The sequence below is a fragment of the Hylobates moloch genome, unplaced genomic scaffold, assembly GCF_009828535.3.
Source record: "Hylobates moloch isolate HMO894 unplaced genomic scaffold, HMol_V3 SCAFFOLD_6, whole genome shotgun sequence".
Classification (NCBI taxonomy): Eukaryota; Metazoa; Chordata; class Mammalia; order Primates; family Hylobatidae; genus Hylobates; species Hylobates moloch.
In genome coordinates, this window is record NW_026652281.1 from 57849573 (window position 1) to 57869801 (window position 20229).

A 20229-nucleotide genomic window follows, 5' to 3' on the forward strand; every position below is an offset into this window, starting at 1 on the left:
TAGCAGCAGCTCTGTGTTTCTCTGAGGTGGAGCTCCCAGAAGCAACTGAAAGCCCCTCTGCCATTGCCACTGCAGTGGTACTACCCTTGGACTGGGAAAGGGGCAAAGACTCTAGTACTTTAGCCACACTTTCGGCAAGTCACGGCCACCCTAAGGATAAAAGGCCAGTTTGTCTCCCTGATAAGCCCCTTGCCATCCTTGCTCCTTGCCGGGCAGGGCCACCTGACTGGGGCCCACAACATAGCTGCCCCACCCTGGGCCAAATGCGCTGACTGGCAGGAGCTCTGCATTTCTCTGGGGTGAATCTCAAGAGACAAGTGAAAGGCCCTCAGTCACAGTGACTGTCAAGGTCATATCCCTTGCTGCTCCAAGATGGGGAGGGGACATAAAGCCTGAGTTTGCACCACAGCTGTGGTATGCAGCCCGGGAGTGCCAACCTGAGATCCACAGCCAGCACTCCAGTGGGAGAGGAGCCCACACTTTCAGAGAACTAAGAGGGAGCATGGTTGCAACTGAGAAGAAATACAGAGGAGTCACGTGGCTGAGCAAGAGTCTGTCTACTGGCCATTATGCTTAAGCACCATCTGCTGGATCACGGCCCAAACGTCAACACCAAAAATACTTTGCTAATATACATCCCCTGTGACACCAAGGACAAGAACTCAGGTACAAATAAAGATCTTGCACAAAGCCTCAGCCCTCTGAAAACATCCAGAAAAGAAGTCAGCTGACTGTACTCAAATTATACTACAGTGAATGAACATCAGCTTACACAGATGAGAAAGAACCAGCACAAGAACTCTGGCAACTCAAAAAGACAGAGTGTTTTCTTTCCTCCAAATGACTGTACTAGTTCCTCAGCAAGGGTTCTTAACCAGGCTGAAATGGCAGAAATGACAGAAACAGAATTCAGAATATGGATAGGAACGAAGATTATTGAGATTCACGAGAAAGTTGAAACCCAATTCAAGGAATCCAAGGATTACAATAAAATGAATCAGGAGCTGATAGATGAAATGGCCATTATAAGAAAGGACCAAATTGATCTGACAGAGTTGACAAGGATACAACAAGAATTTTATAATGGAATTGCAACTATTAACAGCAGAATAGACCAAGGTAAGGCAAGAATCTTGGAGCTTGGAGACTGGTTCTCTGAACTAACTCAGCCAGAGAAAAAGAAAGAAAAAAGAATAAAAAAGAATGAACAAACCCTCTGAGAATTATGCAATTTTGAAAGGAGACCAAATCTACAAATCATTGTTATCCATGGAAGAGGTGGGTAGAGAGCAAGCCACCTGGAAAACATATTTCAGGATATTATCATGAAAACTTTCCCAACCTCACTAGAGAGGCCAACATTCAAATTCAGGAAATGCAGAGAACCCCTGCAAGATACTACACAAAATGCCATCCCCAAGACACATAATTATCAGATTCCCCAAAGTCAAATGAAAGAAAAAATTGTTAAAGTCAGCTAGATAGAAGGAACAGGTCACCTACAAAGGGAACCCCATACAAAGGGAACCCCATCAGGCTAACGGCAGATCTTTCAGCAGAAACCCAACAAGCCAGAAGATAATGGGGGCCTATATTCAGCATTCTTAACAAAAGGAATATTCAACCAAGAATTTCATGTGCAGCCCAACTAAGAGTCATAAGTGAAGGAAATATAAGGTCCTTTTCAGACAAACAAATGCTGAGGGAATTCATTACATCATACCTTGCTTACAAGAAGTCCTGAAAGGAGTGGTAAATATGGAAAGGAAAGACTGTTACCAGCCCCTAAAAAAAACAAACAAAGAAACAACACCTTAAGTAAACAGACCATTGATACTGTAAAGCAACCACACAAACAAGTCTGCATGATAACCAGCTAACAACACAATGACAGGATCAAATCCACACATATCAATATCTACTTTGAATGCAATTGGGCTAAATGCTCCCATTAAAAGGCACAGAGTGGCAAGCCAGATAAAAAGCAAGATCCAATGGTATGCTGTCTCTACAAGACCCATCTCACATACAATGACCCTTAAAAGCCCAAAGTAAAGGGATGGAGGAAGAAAACTAGAAAGCAAAGGGGAAACAGAAAAAAGCAGGGGTTGCTATTCTAATTTCAAATAAAACAGACTTTAAATCAACAAAGATTAAAAAAAGACAAGAAGGGCATTCCATAATGGTAAAAGGTGTAATTCAACAAAAAAACGAAATATCCTAAATATATATGCACCCTACATAGGAACACCCAGATTTATAAAGCAAATTCTTAGGACCTATGAAGAGACTTAAATTTCCACATCATAGTGGGAGACTTAAACATGCCACTTACAGTATTAGACAGATTGAGGCAGAAAATTGAGGCAGAAGATATTCAAGACCTGAACTCAACACTTGTACTAATAGACATCTACATTACTTTCCATTCCCCAAACAACAGAATATACATTCTTCTCATCACCATATGGCACATATTCTAAAATCAACTGCAAAATTGGACACAAAACAATCCTCAGCAAATTAAAAAAAACAACAAAACTGAAATCATATCAACCATACTCCCTGACCACAGGGCAATACAAATAGAAATCAATATTAATTAAATCACTCAAAACTATACAATTACATGAAAATTAAACAACCTGCTCTTACATGAGTAAACAATGAGTTTACTTTGAGTTATCAATGAAATTAGGCAGAAATCAAGAAATTCTTCAAAACTAATGAGAACAAAGATACAACATACAAGAAACTCTGGGATACAGCTAAAGCACTGTTAAGAGGGAAGTTTATAGTGCCAAATGCCCACATCAAAAAGTCAGACATATCTCAAATTAACAACCTAATATTACTTGTAGAAGAACTAAAGAAACAAGAGCAAACCAACTCCAAGGCTAGCAGAAGACAAGAAATAATCACAATCAAAGCTGAACTGAAGGGAACTGAGAAACCAAAAACCATGCAAAAGATCATCAAATCCAGGAGTAGATTCTTTGAAAGAATAAATGAAATAGACCACTAGTCAGACTAATTTTGAAAAAAGAAGATCCAAATAAACACAATCAGAAATGACAAAAAGGACATTACCAGAGATCCCACAGAAATACAAAAACCCCTCAGAGACTACTATGAATACCTCTATGCACACAAGCTAGAAAATCTAGAAAAAATGAATAAATTTCTGGAAACATATGATCTCTCAGTATTGAGTAGAAAAAAAAATCAAATCCTTGAACAGACTAATAATGAGCTCTGAAATTGAATCAGTAATAAATAGCCTACCAATCAAAAAAAGCCAAGGACCAGATGGATTCACAGCTGAATTCTGCCAGATGTACAAAGAACAGCTGGTACAATTCCTGCTGAAACTATTCCAAAAAATTGAGAAGGAGAGACTCCTCCCTAACTCACTGTATGAGGCCAGGATCATTCTGATACCAAAATCTGGCAGAGACACAACAAAGAAAGAAAACTTCAAACCAATATCCTTAATGAGCATAGATGTAAAAATATCCTTGATGAACATAGATGCAAAAATTATCAACAAAATACTAGCAAACCAAATCCAGCAGCACATCAAAAAGCTAATTCACTACAATCAAGTAGGCATGATCCCTGGGATGCAAGGTTGGTTCAACATATGCAAATCAAAAAATGTGATTCTCCACATAAACAGAACTGAAATCAGAAACCACATGATCATCTCAATAAATGCAAAAAATACTTTGATAAAATTCAACATCCCTTCATGTTAAAAACCCTTAACAAACTAAGCACTGAATGAACATACCTCAAAATAATGAGTTGTCCGTGAGAAACCCATAGCCAACATCATACTGAGTGGGCAAAAGCTGGAAGCATTCCCCTTGAAAACCAGGATAAGACAATGATGCCCACTCTCACCACTTTGATTAAACACAGTACTAGAAGTCCTAGCCAGAGCAATCAGGCTAGTGAAAGAAATAAAAATCATTCAAATAGGAAGTGAAGATGTCAAACTATTTCCATTTGCAGACAATATGGTTCCATACCTAGAAAATCCTGTAGTCTCTGCCCAAAAGCTCCCAGATCTGATAAACAACTTCAACAAAGTTAAAGGATACAAAATCAATGTATGAAAATCACTAGCATGTCTATACACCAACAATGCCCAAGCTGAGATCCAAATTAAGAATGCAATCCCATTCACAATAGCCAGAAAAAGAATAAAAACCTAGGCACACAGCTAACCAGGGAAGTGAAAGATCTCTACAATAAGAATTACAAAACACTGCTCAAAGAAATCAGAGATAACACAAACAAATGGAACAACATTCCATGAGCAGGGATAGGAAGAATCAATAGTGTTAAAATGGCTATACTGCCCAAAGAAATTTACAGATTGAATGCTATTCCTACAAAACTACCAATGGTATTTTTTGCAGAATTAAACAAATTATTTTAAAATTCTTATGGAATGAAAAACAAGAGCTCTAACAGCCAAGGCAAGCCTAAGCAAAAACAACAACAACAACACAAACAAAAACAAGACAAAGCAAGAAACAAAGCTGGAAGTATCACATTACCTGACTTCAAACTATACGACAAGGCTACAGTAACCAAAGCAGCATGGTACTGCAAAAACAGACATATAGATCAATGGAATAGAACAGAGTGAAAATAGCTGCACATCTACAACCATCTGATCTTAAAGTCAACAAAAACAAGCAAAAGGCAAAAGACTTACCATTCAATAAATGTCAATGAGATAACTGGCTAGCTATATTTAGAAGATTGAAGCGGGACCCTTCCTCACATCACATACAAAAATAAACTCAAGATGGATTAAAGACTTAAATGTAAAACCTAAAACTGTAAAAGCCCTGGAAGATAACTTAGGGAATGCCATTCTGGACAGAGGCCCTGGCAAATATTTCATGATTAAGATGCCAAAAGTAATAGGAACAAAAACAAAAATTGACAAGTATGACCTAATTAAACTAAAGAGCTTCTGCACAGCAATAGAAACTATCAACAAAGTAAACAGACAACCTACAGAATTGGAGAAAATTATTGCAAACAATGCATCTGACAAAGGTCTAATATCTAGACTCTACAAGGAACTTAAACAAATTAACAAGCGAAATACAAACAACCCCATTAAAAACTGGGCAAAGAACATGAACAGACACTTCTCAAAAGAAGACATATGGAAAAAAGCTCAACACCACTGATCATTAGAGAAATGCAAATCAAAACCACAATGAGACACCATCTCATACCAGTCAGAATGGCTGTTACTAAAAAGTCAAAGTAATAGATGCTAGTGAGGTTGGGTAGAAAAGGAAATATTTATGCACTGCTGGTGGGGGTGTAAACTAGTTCAGCCATTGTGGAAAGCAGTGTTGTGATTCTTCAAAGAATTTAAAATGGAAGTACCATTCAACCCAGCAATCTCATTATTGGGTATATAACAAATATATATATATAATTCTACCGTAAGGACTTATGCATATGTATGTTCATCGCAGTGCTATTCACAATAGCAAAGACATAGAATAAACCCAAATACCTGTCAATGGTAGACTGAATAAGGAAAATGTAGTACAAACACACCATAGAATACTAGGCAGCCATAAAAAATAATAAGTTCATGTCCTTTATAGCAACATGGATGGAGCTGGAGGCCATTTTCCTAAGTAAACTAATGCAGGAACAGAAAACCAAATACTGCATATTCTCACATATAGGTAGGAGCTAAACATTGAGTACACGAGGACACAAAGAAGGGAACAACAAACACTGGGCTCCTTTGAGGGCAGAGGGTGGAAGGAGGCAAAGGATTAAAAAACTACCTATCAAGTACTATGCTTATTATCTGGGTAATGAAATAATCTATACACCAAACCCCCATGACACGCAATTTACCTATATAACAAACCTACGCTTGTATCCCTGAACCTAAAATAAAAGTTTTTAAAAAGTTAAGAAAAAGGAACATAAGTTCTCTGTGCAATGTCTGTATCTCCAGTGATTGTGACACTGATTATTCAGTGGTAGTTGTTACACACTGGTGGTTGTTTTAAAAATTCTCATTTTTTTGGCTGGGCGCGGTGGCTCACACCTGTAATCCCAGCACTTTGGGAGGCCGAGGTGGGTGGATCACAAGGTCAGGAGTTTGAGACCATCCTGGCCAATATGGTGAAACCCCGTCTCTACTAAAATTATAAAAATTAGCCAGGCGTGGTGGTGCACGCCTGTAGTCCCAGCTACTTGGGAGGCTGAAGCAGAAGAATCGCTTGATCCTGGGAGGTGGAGGTTGCAGTGAGCTGAGATCGCACCACTGCACTCCAGCCTGGGCAACAGAGTGAGAATCCGTCTCAAAAAAAAAAAAATCTCATTTTTCAATATGCGGCCATTTTCAAGGAAGCAAGATTTTATACCTTATGTAGAACACAAATAAAAGTTGCCATTTTTATAAGCAGGACAGGTATGACTTTTAGTTTGTAGATACTTTATTTTTTATATTAATTTGATTTTAAAATTAAAATATTAGGTTTTCTATTTAAAATGTGGATCACATGAAATCGCTTCCATCTTGAAGTAAACCATATATTTTCTTACTTAAATGACTATATTCCAGATTAGAATTTTTCACCCACTGATTTCTAAAGTACCAAAGCAGTACTTATTCTTAATATATATGTGCAAAGCAGAATTTCCCTGACCTATTGGCTTATGGCACACATGAGGTCAGATTAACACTGTTGCTCAAATTATGGTGGCTTTGAGCATGCATTCAAAGAGACTAAAGAACATAGAGTCTTATACTGAAAACACCTTAAAAGTCAGCTTTTCTAAAGATGACTTACCTCTTTCAAAAAATTTGGTGAATACAAATAACTTACTAGTTAAGAGCATGGAATCTGAAGCAGATTGTTTGGATTTGAATTCCAGCTCTGTTGTTCACTTGCTATTCACCTTTAGCAAATTACTCACATGCTGTATGCCTCAGTTTCCTTATCTGTAAAATAGAGATAAGAACTGTAACTATCATATAGTGTTGTTGTGACAGACAAATGAATGGATGTACGTAAAGCACTTACACCAGTGCCTGGCACATAGAGGTGCTCTGTGTTAGCTGTCATTGCTGTTATTATTCTCTTCCACCAGAATTCATGTGAGTGCCTGAGTGTGCCTACTAGTTTTATAAATAACACATCTTGTATTGTTTTCAGCTGTCTGTTTCCACACTGCAGATAAACTTTCTGAGTCTAGTCTCCTTCCACTCATAATGCTTTCTCTGGTCTCAGATGGCTGACCTCCTTCAGCCTGCTAAGGGTTCTTCCATACCTTCTATTTGATCCCATGCATGGGCATAGATGCTTCCCTTAGTTTTCTACTGTCTACCAGAGATCTAGCTCTTAGTTTTATGAAACTATTCCAAAGTCTCCTGGATAATACAAGATAAGAAAACAGAAATAATAACTTGAAATTAGAACTAGAGGAATTCTGGATGACAATAGAGACAACAGCAACAACAATACAACTCTCCACAGCCTTCAAAAAAACTAGAAGACCAAGAAAAATCCACAAACTGAATAAAAGTTAGGGGAAGAACATTTGAAACAAGAAGAAAGTAAGGGGTTGACAAACAGTGTTGGATGATGGATGATGGCAGGTGTTGTAGGAAAGAACTGGGAGTGAGATTTTCTAGCAGAGGCAGAACACAAACAATGCCAGCAAATTTTCACCCCACCAAAGGAAGCGGCCTTCTGTGAGAACTGCTTTGGGTAGAACCAAGAACAAGGAGGGGAGAGCATTAGTACTCAGAGAAGCAATGTGAACGATTGTAGACAGTGTAGAGAATAGGGTGGTATTGAGAGATGATATTAAAGAAAATACTGGTTACAGAGCAATACAGTAGGAGATATATATTTCGTCTTTGTCCTAGCACCTAGCTCCTAAAACCTCTGTAATCCCAAAAGTGATGAGTGTCTTTGTTTGCTAATGAGATGATTGGTGGTTGGGGACCCCTAGATATCATTATGGAGGGTAGTAACCAGAAAGACCAAGGCATGATTAGAGGGTCACAACTTTCAGCCTCAACTCCTGACCTCTGGGGAGGAGAGAGAAGATGGAGGTTGAGCTAAGTATCAATGGCCAATGATTTGATCACTATGGCTACATAATGAAATCACCATAACCACCTCCTTCCCCAGTGACAGGGTTTGGAGAGCTTCTGGGTTAGCGAACACACTGAAGTGCTGGGATAATGGATAATCCAGGGAGGGCAAGGAAAGTCTATGGACTCCCAAACCCATGCATACCTTGTCCTATGCATCCCTTTCAATTGGCTGTTTCTGAGCCTTATCCTTTATAATAAACTTGTAAAGTGTTTTTCTGAGTTCTGTGAGCCATTCTAGCAAGTTATTGAACCTGACGGAGGGGTCGTGGATAGGGTCATGGATACCCTGAATTTATAGTCATTTGGTCATATGTACAGGTGGCAACCCAGAACTTGTGACTGGCATCTGAAGTGGGGGTAGTCTTATGGGACTGAGCCCTTCACCTGCGTGGTCTGTGCTAACTCGTGGTAGTGTCACAATTGAATTGAATTATAGGACATCTAGTTGGTGTCCAGAGAGTGAGAGAATTGTTTGGTGTGAGAAAAAATCCCCACACATATGGTGTCAGAAATGTTTGAGTAAAAACAGCTCAGCTATCTAAGGCAGATTTCTTGAGCTAAGAAACTGAGAAAGCAACCTGTTATGGTTTGAATATTTTTGTCCTCTTGAAAATTTGTGTGAAACTTAATCCCCAATGCAACAGTATTGGGAAGTGTGGACTTTGCGAGGTGATTGAATCATGAGGATTTCATCCTCATGAATGGGATTAGGTGCCCTTTTAAAAGGGCTTGATGGAGAGAGTTTGCCCCCTTTTAACCTTCTGTTTTCGGCCACGTGAAAACACATCCTTCCTTCTCTTTGGAGGATGCAGCATTGAGGCACTATTCTGGAAGCAGGAAGTAGCCCTCGCCAGACAACTAAACCTTTTAGCACCTTGATTGTGGACTTGCAAGTGTCAAAACTGTGAGAAACAAATTTCTATTCTTTATAAATTTCCAAGTTTCAAGTATTCTATAATAGCAGCACAAGTGAACTAAAACACACTTACCTCTTTTCTCCCATTTACCAGGTTCTTTTGATAATAGGTGAGCCAGGAAAAACACATTCAGCCATGAACGAAAAAGTAAAAATGCTGAATTCAAATGAAGATGTTGTAAAAACACAAGAAAAATCAGAGCTCAGCAACAGGAGAAAACTCCCCAGAAAAACACTGCTAAGATTAGAAGAAAATCACAAACATTTTTATATTATAAAGAAAAGCTATATATATATATATGCACAGTTATAAAAATCATGGAATAGAAATAAAAGAACTCAAAGAAGAGATGGCCAGAGAGTAGGAACATGAAACTGAGAATTGACAGAATTCAGGAAAGAAATGAAACGAAAAGATAAAATTATTTCGGAAATGCAGATTAAATTACAAAAAGCACAAGTGACACCAGATATAAAAACACAATAATGACATGAGAAAGAAAATGGGAAAAAAGTAAAAAATAAAAAAATAAAAGACTAGACAGAAAAATGGACAAAGGAGATCCAGAAACATATAATTTAAGTTCTTGAGGAAGAAAAACAAAATAAAGTAACAGAACAAATATTTTAAATTATAATTCAAAGGAACGTCCCTAAAATCACATAAGACTTGAATCTCTTGAAAAGACATATCATATACCTAAGAAAACCAATCCAGAATCAATATTAAGATACAAACAAATAAAAGTATTGGACTTTAAAGAATAAAAAAAATTCTCTGGATATCTCCACAAGAACTCCAAGTTATGAGGAACAAAAACTAAGCTGCATCATACTTTTTGAAAGTGGTATTTAATGCCTACGGAACATTGTAGAGCCCTGTACTCAAGAAGAGAAGTCTGAGCCAAGCGTTAGATACCGAGCCAGACATTCCTTTATGTGAACAGGTTTTGGATAATCTATGTACAACATGGAAGATCTTGAAGTTGCACTTTTTCCAACCAAAACATGATTAAGGAAAGAAATGGCAAAAGAACCAATAATAAGCAATAGATAGACTTAAATATATTATCAGTAATAAGACAAAGGTATAAAAGGATAAAAGTGACGTAATTGTGTATAATGGTTATATGCCTTGACAGTGTAAAAACTGAGGACCTGAGAAAAAAATGAAAGGAGAAGAAGAGATGGTAGAAAGTAGAATGAACTTGACTGGGCGCGGTGGCTCATGCCTGTAATCCCAGCACTTTGGGAGGATGAGGTGGGTGGATCACAGGAGGTCAGGAGTTCAAGACCAGCCTGACCACATGGTGAAACCCTGTCTGTGCTAAAAATACAAAAATTAGCCAGAGGTGGTGGTGGGCGTCTGTAATCCAAACTACTTGGGAGGCTGAGGCAGGAGAATTGCTTGAACCCAGGAGGCGGAGGTTGCAATCAGTGAGCTGAGATCGCACCATTGCCATTGCACTCTAGCCTGAGCAACATAGCAACTCCATCTAAAAAAAAAAAAAAGAAAAAAGTAGACTGAACTTAATAGTTGTCTCATAAGTAATAAGTGGAAGTAAAATAGGTAACAAATCAAGTAGCATAAGTGTAAGCATATGTAAGATTCCAAAAATAAACACTGTGAAAATAATTATTGATTAAAATTGGATAATGGAGAACATGAGGTGTAGGAAGGGAAGGAGAGGTTAGAATAAATAGAAAAATGGATCAAAGTGCCATCCTTTAAAATATCACCGTGGCCAGATGTTTTCTAAATAATATTTCTATAAAATCATTAATAGGCAGATATTCTCAGTGCTTTTTAAACTGTTCCAGTTAAAGAAAACACAGGACAAGGTCCAGATTTATTTTATGAAGTGAGTATAACACTGATACCAAAACAAATTTTGTTGTTGTTTGTTTTGAGACGAGTTTCACTCTTGTTGCCCAGGCTGGAGTGCAGCCGCGCGATCTCGGCTCACTGCAACCTCCGCCTCTTGGGTTCAAGTGATTCTCCTGCCTCAGCCTTCTGAGTAGCTGGGATTACAGACGCCTGCCACTATGCCTGGCTAATTTTTGTACTTATTTAGTAGACATGGGATTTCGCCATGTTGGCCAGGCTTGTCTCGAACTCCTGATCTCAGGTGATCCGCCAGCTTCGGCCTCCCAATGCTAGGATTACAGGCTGAGCCACCGTTCCTGGCCTAATGCCAGAACTATTAAAGCTCCATGAGACAAAAACTACAGATTGATCTCACTTCTAAGTATTTATGCAATTAAATAAAATATAAGCAAACAATATTCTACAGTACATTAAAAAATAACACATCATAACCAAATGGGGGTTTATTCCAGCAAAGGAAGAATTGTTTTATATGAGTAAATTAATAGATTTAAGAATAAAATTATATAATTATGTCTATGGATGCTGAAAAGACATTTGACATAATTCAATCTCCAGTTTTGATTTATTAAAATTATAAATGAAAACTGATAGATTATATATGTGTGTGTAGAAACATATATATAGCATATATACAAATACTTATGCATGTACATAGATATGTGCATATTTGTGTCTCATTATCTCCAAAACAGCATACTATAAAATAAATAAGCACTGAAGGAATTCTCAATCAAGTCAGGAATAAGACAGTAACACTCATTTTCAGCATTACTATTTAAAATTATACTGGCAATGTTAGATAGCACAATTAGATAAGAGAAAAAAATTAAAATTATAAAAATAGAAAGTGAAAAGGCAACCTATGAATAAATAACTAAAAAATCCCAAGAGAATCTATTAAAAACTATTACAAAGCTCAGAAAGTTCACAGGATATGAAATTAACATACAGAAATAAATACCTAATAGACACAAATCAATAAGTTGGAAGATATAATTGAAGACAAGACCCTTTTCACAATAGAAAAAAAAGATTAAATACATTACCTAGGTGAAACTTAAGAAATAGGAAAAGCTTATGAGCTTTTCTGTATATTTAAACTAAATTCAAGTTGTTTCTTTTTACTAAAGAAAAATAAACAAGCAAGAAGTGTCCAAAACCCCAGCACTTTTTGTCTTGTTTCAGAAAAAAAATAAAAAAAAAAAACCCTGTTGGCATTTTTATTCAAATTGCATGAAATTTATAAACCAATTTAGGGGCAGTATAATAATGAAGTTTTTTGGGTTTTTTTTTTTTTTTTTTGAGATGGAGTCTCACTCTGTCACCCAGGCTGGAGTGCAGTGGCTCACTGCAAGCTTTGCCTCCCAGGTTCACACCATTCTCCTGCCTCAGCCTCCCGAGTAGCTGGGACTACAGGTGCCTGCCACTACCCCTGGCTAATTTTTTGTATTTTTAGTAGAGACGGGGTTTCACGTGTTAGCCAGTATGGTCTAATGATCTCCTGACCTCGTGATCTGCCTGCCTCGGCCTCCCAAAGTGCTGGGATTACAGGCGTGAGCCACTGAGCCCGGCCTGTTTGTTTTTTCAGAGACAGATTCTTGCTCTGTTGCCCAGGCAGGAGTGAAGCGGCATAATCATCGCTCAGTGCAGCCTTCAACTCCTGGGCTCAAGTGATCCTCTCTCCCTAGCCTCCAAAGTTGCTGAGATTAGAGGTACAAGCCATTGTATCTGGCCTGTGATTGTTAATTTTATGTGTCAACTTGACTGGGCTAAGGGATGCCCAGATAGCTGATAAAACATTATTTCTGGGTGTGTCTGTTATGATGTTACTAAAAGAGATTAGTATTTGAATTCGTAGACTGATTACAGAAGATCTGCCCTCACCAGTGTGGATGGACATCATCCAATCCACTGAGGGCCTGAATAGAACAAAAAGGCAGAAGGAGGGTGTGTGCTCTCTTCTTGAGCAGGGATATCCATCTTCTGCCCTGGAATATCAAAGCTCCTGGTTTTCTAGACTTCAGACTCCAGGACTTATACAAGTGACTACCCCAGTTCTCAGGCCTTCAGCCTTCCACTGGGACTTCCACAGCTTCCCCAGTTCTCAGGCCTTTAGACTTGAATTGAATTACATCACTGGCCTTCTCCTTGTTATCTAGCTTGCATACAGCAGATTGTGGGCCTTCTTGGCCTCCATAATCTCATGAGCCAATTCTCATAATAATTTTATTATATTTATATCTTTATCTATCTATATATTCTACATATATAAATTATCTATCTATCTATCTATCTATCTATCATCTATCTATCATCTATCTATCCAGCCTACATATATATGCAGAATTTATATATATAGGAATTTATATATATAGGGAATTTATATATGTAGGATAGATAGATAAGTAAAGATATAGATATTCCCTATATATGATGTAGATATTCCATACATTATGTATATACACACACACATATATAATGGGGATTTGGTTGCTCTGGAGAACCTTAATAGAAGGTGCGTACAAATTGTGAAAATTGAGAAGTCAAGTGGTTTCCTCCCAAAAAATAAGCAAAGGGCATGACAGACACAACCCAGAAACAGAAATACATGTGGTCTCAAATACACATGAGAAGATGCTCAACCACACTCACAGCAAGGGAAAGGCAAGTTAAAATCACACCAAGGTGTCATTTTTCATCTATCAGGTTTGTAAAAACCCCAAATTTGATAATACATAATGTTGATAAGTCTACGAGAATGTTTTACACTGCTGTGGGAGTGTAAAATGGTACAATTTTATGGAGGAAATATGCAATATGTAATAAAATAACAGGCAAGTTTTCATTCTTACCCAACAATTCGAATCTTATAGATAAATCTGTACAAATCATTAGAATCTTTTTGTAGCTGTGAGAGAAAGTTCACTGTGTCAGCATATTCAGTCATGAGATTTGTCATTATATGGCACACAAATTAAGTTTTGTGACTCCTGCACAAGTTATTTTGCAATGTGTAGTTTTCAGTGCCTGCATATAGATATTATGATGCTATACTTGTTCACTTCTGAAGTGTAGCCTTATCATTGAATGTAAGGCAACCTGCAAAGGCATCTCCGTTGTCCAGGCGAATCTGAAAACAGCAGTAGCCATTGTTGTTTCAACATCTTTGCCTCCGCTAGGGAGGAGCACATGCAAACATTTAGGTTTCATCTTGAGCTGCTAATGGAGAAAGTGTTGAATGCCAAGAGGTGCCAGATATACCCTTCCTGCTTCATTTGTTTTTGCTGAGGGAAAATTAAACTTTGAACAGGTGTATCTTGTAGTATCTTAAATGGAATGTTCTTTGCACTGCAGTTCAGAATTAAATTTAATGAACTCTAACACACACACACACACACACACACACACACACACACACACACGAGAAATAGAAGGATAACTTGATAGCTTTGTGCACATTTAACCTACTTCCCAAGTGTGGGTGAAGCTGTCAGTGCCCTATCCACTTTCCCTTAGCACTCATCATTCTTGTACACAAAGAATAATGGCCCCTGGCCTGCTGCCATAAATGTAGTTTAGCTTTCCCACAGCCAGAAGCTCCTTTCAGTATGTCTTGATGCTCCAAGGTGCTTTGCTTGAAGGACAAGGCCCAGTGTGTGCAGAGAAATTTTCACCATTCCAGTCATATGTGCTGTCTCAACCTGCCTCTCTCGTCCCTGTGGCTTCCCACTTCCACTTCTTTCTAGGGAAACTCCAGTCTTAGAACATTCCTGGTGTGTCCTTGCCCCAAATAATCACATCAGAACATAATAGCCCAACATCAGATTATTTTCAAAGTCTGGTTTATTGAATCTTAAATTATACCATGAGGGAGTTTCCTACAATACGCTGTAGTAAAAGGCTTTTCAAACCTGGCTCTGCTTCAGAAGCACGCGTGGAGTTTTCTAAAAATATAGATGTAAGCCTCCATTCCCGGAGAGTCTGACTCCAGTTTGCTTTTATATCCTTGAAACCAGTATAATATCAGATATCTTTTCTGTAGTTCTAAGTCTTAGTTCCTAGTATTACATGAGCAATAATAATTAGACTTATCACACATCCTCATCCGTAAGGAAAGCAACAGTCAGCAAGTATGCTACCATGAAAATGCAAAGCTGAAAAAGGATATTTCTCAAAAGGAGAAAGTCTGCAGAGGTTGAACTCAGCCTTCTACATGATTTCAGTGAGCATTTTAGCTCTTTGGAGCCATAGGTTCTCAAACATTACTACTTAATATTTTTATAACAAAATGACTCATTTTGCTATTTTTCCAAAGACAAAGGAAGAAGTGGTGTGTGATTTTCACATCTCAAAAGGCATAAAGTTGCTTACAGTTTTGCAATGACAAATTTACAGATTTTCCTGTTACAAATATCCAAAGAACTTAAGAGTCCGTGTAGCTCAAAGTACCCATATACCATTTTTCCTCCTAGCCATCCCAGGACCAAGAAAATGTCATGGTGCAATAACAGGGGTAGAGGTAAGCCAAGATGAAGAAAACTCTTCCCCATTACACAATCAATATCTTACCAACTTTGGCAAAAGTGACTCAAAACAAAAATAGGAATCAAATTTTTTAATGCTTGCAATCTTTAATAGGAGGAAGGAAAAGCAAGTAATATTGTCATTCACATTTGCCGCTGGCAGAACACTGCAAATTAAAAACAATCAAATGACTTTCTTAATGTTCAGGGCAAAGATTAAAAAAAGGAATAAACGTGATGAGAAATCTTACAAAATAAACTACTTCTGAAAAATTGAGAATATTTAAAAAGCCTTTTGGATTATCCTATAACCTGAATTTGAAGAAACGTTAATGACAAAAAGACTTGCTTTGTTATATTCACCTCCACAATGTCATGGTAAGCATTATAGACCAGTTAATCTCTACATAGTCTACTTATACCATCATTGATTTATTATATGGCTATATTAGCTCAATTTGTTTTTATTTAGAAATTGATTAATCTCAATTTTTTTTGTTTTTTAAAATGTTATCTATATTTTAAGTCTTTTATGTTAGAATCATTTTTTATTAAGATACTATTTTTAAAATACTTGAATACTTTAAATAATTTTTTATAATTTAAATTGAGCTTTCTAAAATGTTACAAGTAGGCCACCGGCCACTGTCTCTTCTTTTGAGGCGGGGTCTTGGTCTATTGCCCAGGCTGGAGTGCAGTGGCATGGTCTCAGCTCACTGTGACCTCTGCCTCCTGGGCTGGTGATCCTCCCGCCTCAGCCTCCCAAGTAGCTGGGATAACAGGTGTGTGCCACCACAGCTGGCTAATTTTGGTATTTTTTGTAGGGACAGAGTTTCACCATGTTGCCCAGACTGGTCTTGAACTCTTGGACTCAAGTGATTCTCCTGCCTTGACCTCCCAAAATGTGGGGATTACAGGCGTGAGCCACCATGCCCGGCCGACCAGTGTCTCTTAACTGGCTTGTTATGTTTCTGTGTTAGTCCACGGGCTAGACTTCAAAGAGTTTATCTCTCTCATTTGAAAATTAAAAATCTACTTGGAAAAAGTTAGTCAAGTCTATCCCAGAACTTGTGTAAAAACTTGGGTAGTGGTGTCTCACATCATTGATTACCTCTTTCCTAATACCTTTGTGCTCTTCCCTTTAGTTAATTTCCTTTCCTACTGGAAGCCAGTAAGAAAAGCATTTATGTCCAACAGAGAGAGTACAAGACCAATTTATTCAATAGACAATTTTCTCCCTCCTCCCTCCCTCTCCTTCCCTTCTCTCATCTTTTACTTATTCATGTGTTCATTTATTTGTTCACCATACATAGTATCATAACTAAGGAAGAATACTTTGCTACTAGCCTATTCGTATTTGCCAGAAAGTTAGCAAATATTGATAGAAAGAGAAAGCATTTAAAAACAAATACACATGCAACTTTGGATAACATTAATAAGGTACGTGTTTAAAAGAAGCTTGTCTTCTTTTGGTTCTTATGGTTTACTACCTCAGAGATAAACCTCATGTCACTAAGAAGACATCCAGATTCCACTGGGACTGAGTAACCATACTAGATTTCTGTTTCTTGCTTTGACTATTCTTAGAAATTTCATTAATGTTTAAGCTTTTAAAAATTTTACACATCATAACAGTTAAAATCCAAATTCCAAGGTCATACCTATAGAGAATTAATTGTTTTCCTTTTTCTTGGGTGAAGAAATAAACTGGGACAAAGTGCATTGAAATATGGAATGTAATCTCTGGGTGGCAGCATGTATTCACCAGCAAAAAGTCCTTACTAACTAATGTCATTTCCATTTCTTTATGAATTGCTAAATTGGTGGGTCAGCATTATTCCATGATGTAGAGTGGCTTGGTTATTTGACAACCCTCTTCATGTACTTTTTGAACGGGTAATAAAATGTGAAATTGGTGATAACACAAATAACTGGAAATGCATATGACTGTACAACAAAATGCAAAGAAAATTGGTTGATTAATGCACCAATGTTAGTTTTTGAGACTTTCTCTAATGAAATTTTCTAACTCTAGTTACTCAAACATTCTTTTTTATTGTTTTGGAAATAGGCTCCAAGGTTATAAAAATTAACAATAATATTAACTTTAGGTATAATGAGTATGCCTCAATTCTGATTGAAAATTAAAACTCTTTGGAAAGAGGTACTAAAAACAATTAGTTAAAATTTTCAGATAGTAACGTAAAGTCCTATGATTATTAAAGTAATATAAAATGTCAAAAAAATGTAATACTGAAAAGACCTTAGCATTATGGTTAATCCTAAATCCACTCTGAGATCTGAAAAAATGTGTTGTAACTGTTAAGGTGTGCAATTTTAGGCTGTGTTAGTTGAAGCATGGTGTTAGCCACGCTTATACACTCTAATAGGGACATTATCATATGAGAGTGTCAAAGAGAAACCGGGAAGGTATAGCGTCTGGAAAGTATGTTATAAGAAAACAATTGAAAAATGTTTGGTTTGAAACCAAAAACCTGGGTATGTGGAAGGAGTGTTTGAATATTTGAAAACCTACCATGTTGGGGGAAAAATAGACTTTTCTTTTTTTGGCTTCGGAATATTTGGTAGACAGCATGGGGGCTGCTAACTGTTGAAACAAGGAAAAATTCTGATAACAATTAGATCCATTCAACAAGAAATGACTATTACTGTAACTCCTTATCACTGACTAAGGGCACTCAGCGATAATCCAGATTGAATGATCATCTGTCAAGTGTTGTAGGAGAAATTCTCTCTATTACTAAAAGCCTCCTAGAGCCCTCTATTTCTTAAGTTTCTATATCTACTTTCAGATATTTAGTGACAGGCAAAATAATCAAGATGAGTGATTGCACTTTTACTTTTGCATTTGATTTTTTTTTTTTTTTTGCAGAGGAAGTCACTGTTTGGCACACTCAAATTGTTAAACAGTCTCTTTCATAATGTTTTAAAGTTGCAACTACTGATAGCCATCTGGTTATGAAACTAAATGTGTTAGACAAATGAAATAATATCTATGATACCCTGTAGTCTGGATTTTAGGAAGGATCACTGACTTAATACTAAAAATCATGTACAGAAATGAATCATATTATAATAATAATTTGTTGCAACATGCTTCTGGCTTGTTTTTCACCAGAGTTTTTCATGCATCTGATACCTCAAAAACACTTAGTTGAAATGACACTCAGATTATTAAGCCATGTTTATGCTCCTGCCAGTTATTTGGAGAGACTCCAATCTTCCCAAGTGTATTTTCCCTAATTTGAAAAAGTGACTTCATTTTCAAATGAAGGATTTTTATGTGAATCACACTGTGGAATTATTTATCACTATAAGACAATATGTCTACATTACATTGATTTACTTTTATAATTAACATCTACAAATTAAATAGCAAATATAATAATGGGAGCTTATCATTTATGTTCATTGTTTTTTGTGTGTAATATTGGCTTATTTTTCATTTAGTCAACATTAAAAAGCAGTGGCCATTTTATTTAATTTATTCTTTTTTAGCAAGAGGGATAAAATGAAGGCAACAATAGTACTTGAATTTTTTTATTTTGGATTGTTTTGTGTTATCATTGAGAAAGAAGGATCTATATCGTCTTGACAGAGAACCTAATATAGCTTTTATATCCCTAACTACTATAGGTGCTTATTTTCAAAACAATTGAGAAATGATAGAAAAATAAAGATACAACGAAAGGTTTTAGGGATTAGGTTAAAACTTTAAACAGAGGGCTTTAGGCATTCATTCTTGGACTGGATTGTATTCTCAACAATTTATTTTAACCAGGGGCAATGGGCAGAGTTGCCCTTTATGCCACACTTTTATTCTCTATGATAATAGGGCCTTTGGGTGAGGCTATCTACACATTCCATAAATATAACTATTATTGACATAAATGGAGTGGAGCATACAAACTATCATTCATTGTTGAAGATCTTATGATGTTTGTCACTCACCCAGACTTCTTGTTTACAGTCTCTGTGGACACAATTGGGGTTTTAGCGTTAGTCTGACTGTATGTATTTTTCTTCCTCTAAATTGTAGTCATTCCCTTGTGAATTCAGTTCTACCCCTGAGGTTACATCTCTCATTTTACATTAGCAACACACCATTTCAAATATTTATATATTCAGGTTTTCAGCTGTCTAGGGAAAAATAGTGTATTATACACTTACCTCCTTTTTACCTAATCTATTTTTTTATTTGAGTCCATAAATGCAGGCAGGATTGCTTTCCTTTTGCAATAAATGGCAGTAGGCATTAAAAAATATCATCTAAAAGATGAAACTTGGCCTGTTTAATTCATCTTAAATTTTGAGGAAGGCTTAAAAAGGACTGAATTAAAAACACTTTTTAATAGTCACATGATTCAAAATGAAACTATGAAACACTACACCATAAAAATCAGTCCTTCAGTTCTTATCTTGTACCTGTTCAGTTCCCAATCCCACAAGGTAGCCACCATGAGATTTTAAAATATGCCCTTACAGACTTTTTTCATGCATATATTTGCTATATAGATATTTTTCTTTACTGTAAAACTGTCATTATATATACTCTTGTATTTTTTTAAAACTTAACAATATACTACTCAGATATTTTCATGATTATGTAGAGAAACTTTTCATCCTTTTTTATAGCTACATAATATTTCATGTTTTGATGTGCTTATGACAACTGGTCTTCTGTTGATGAAATTTGTATTGTTTCCAG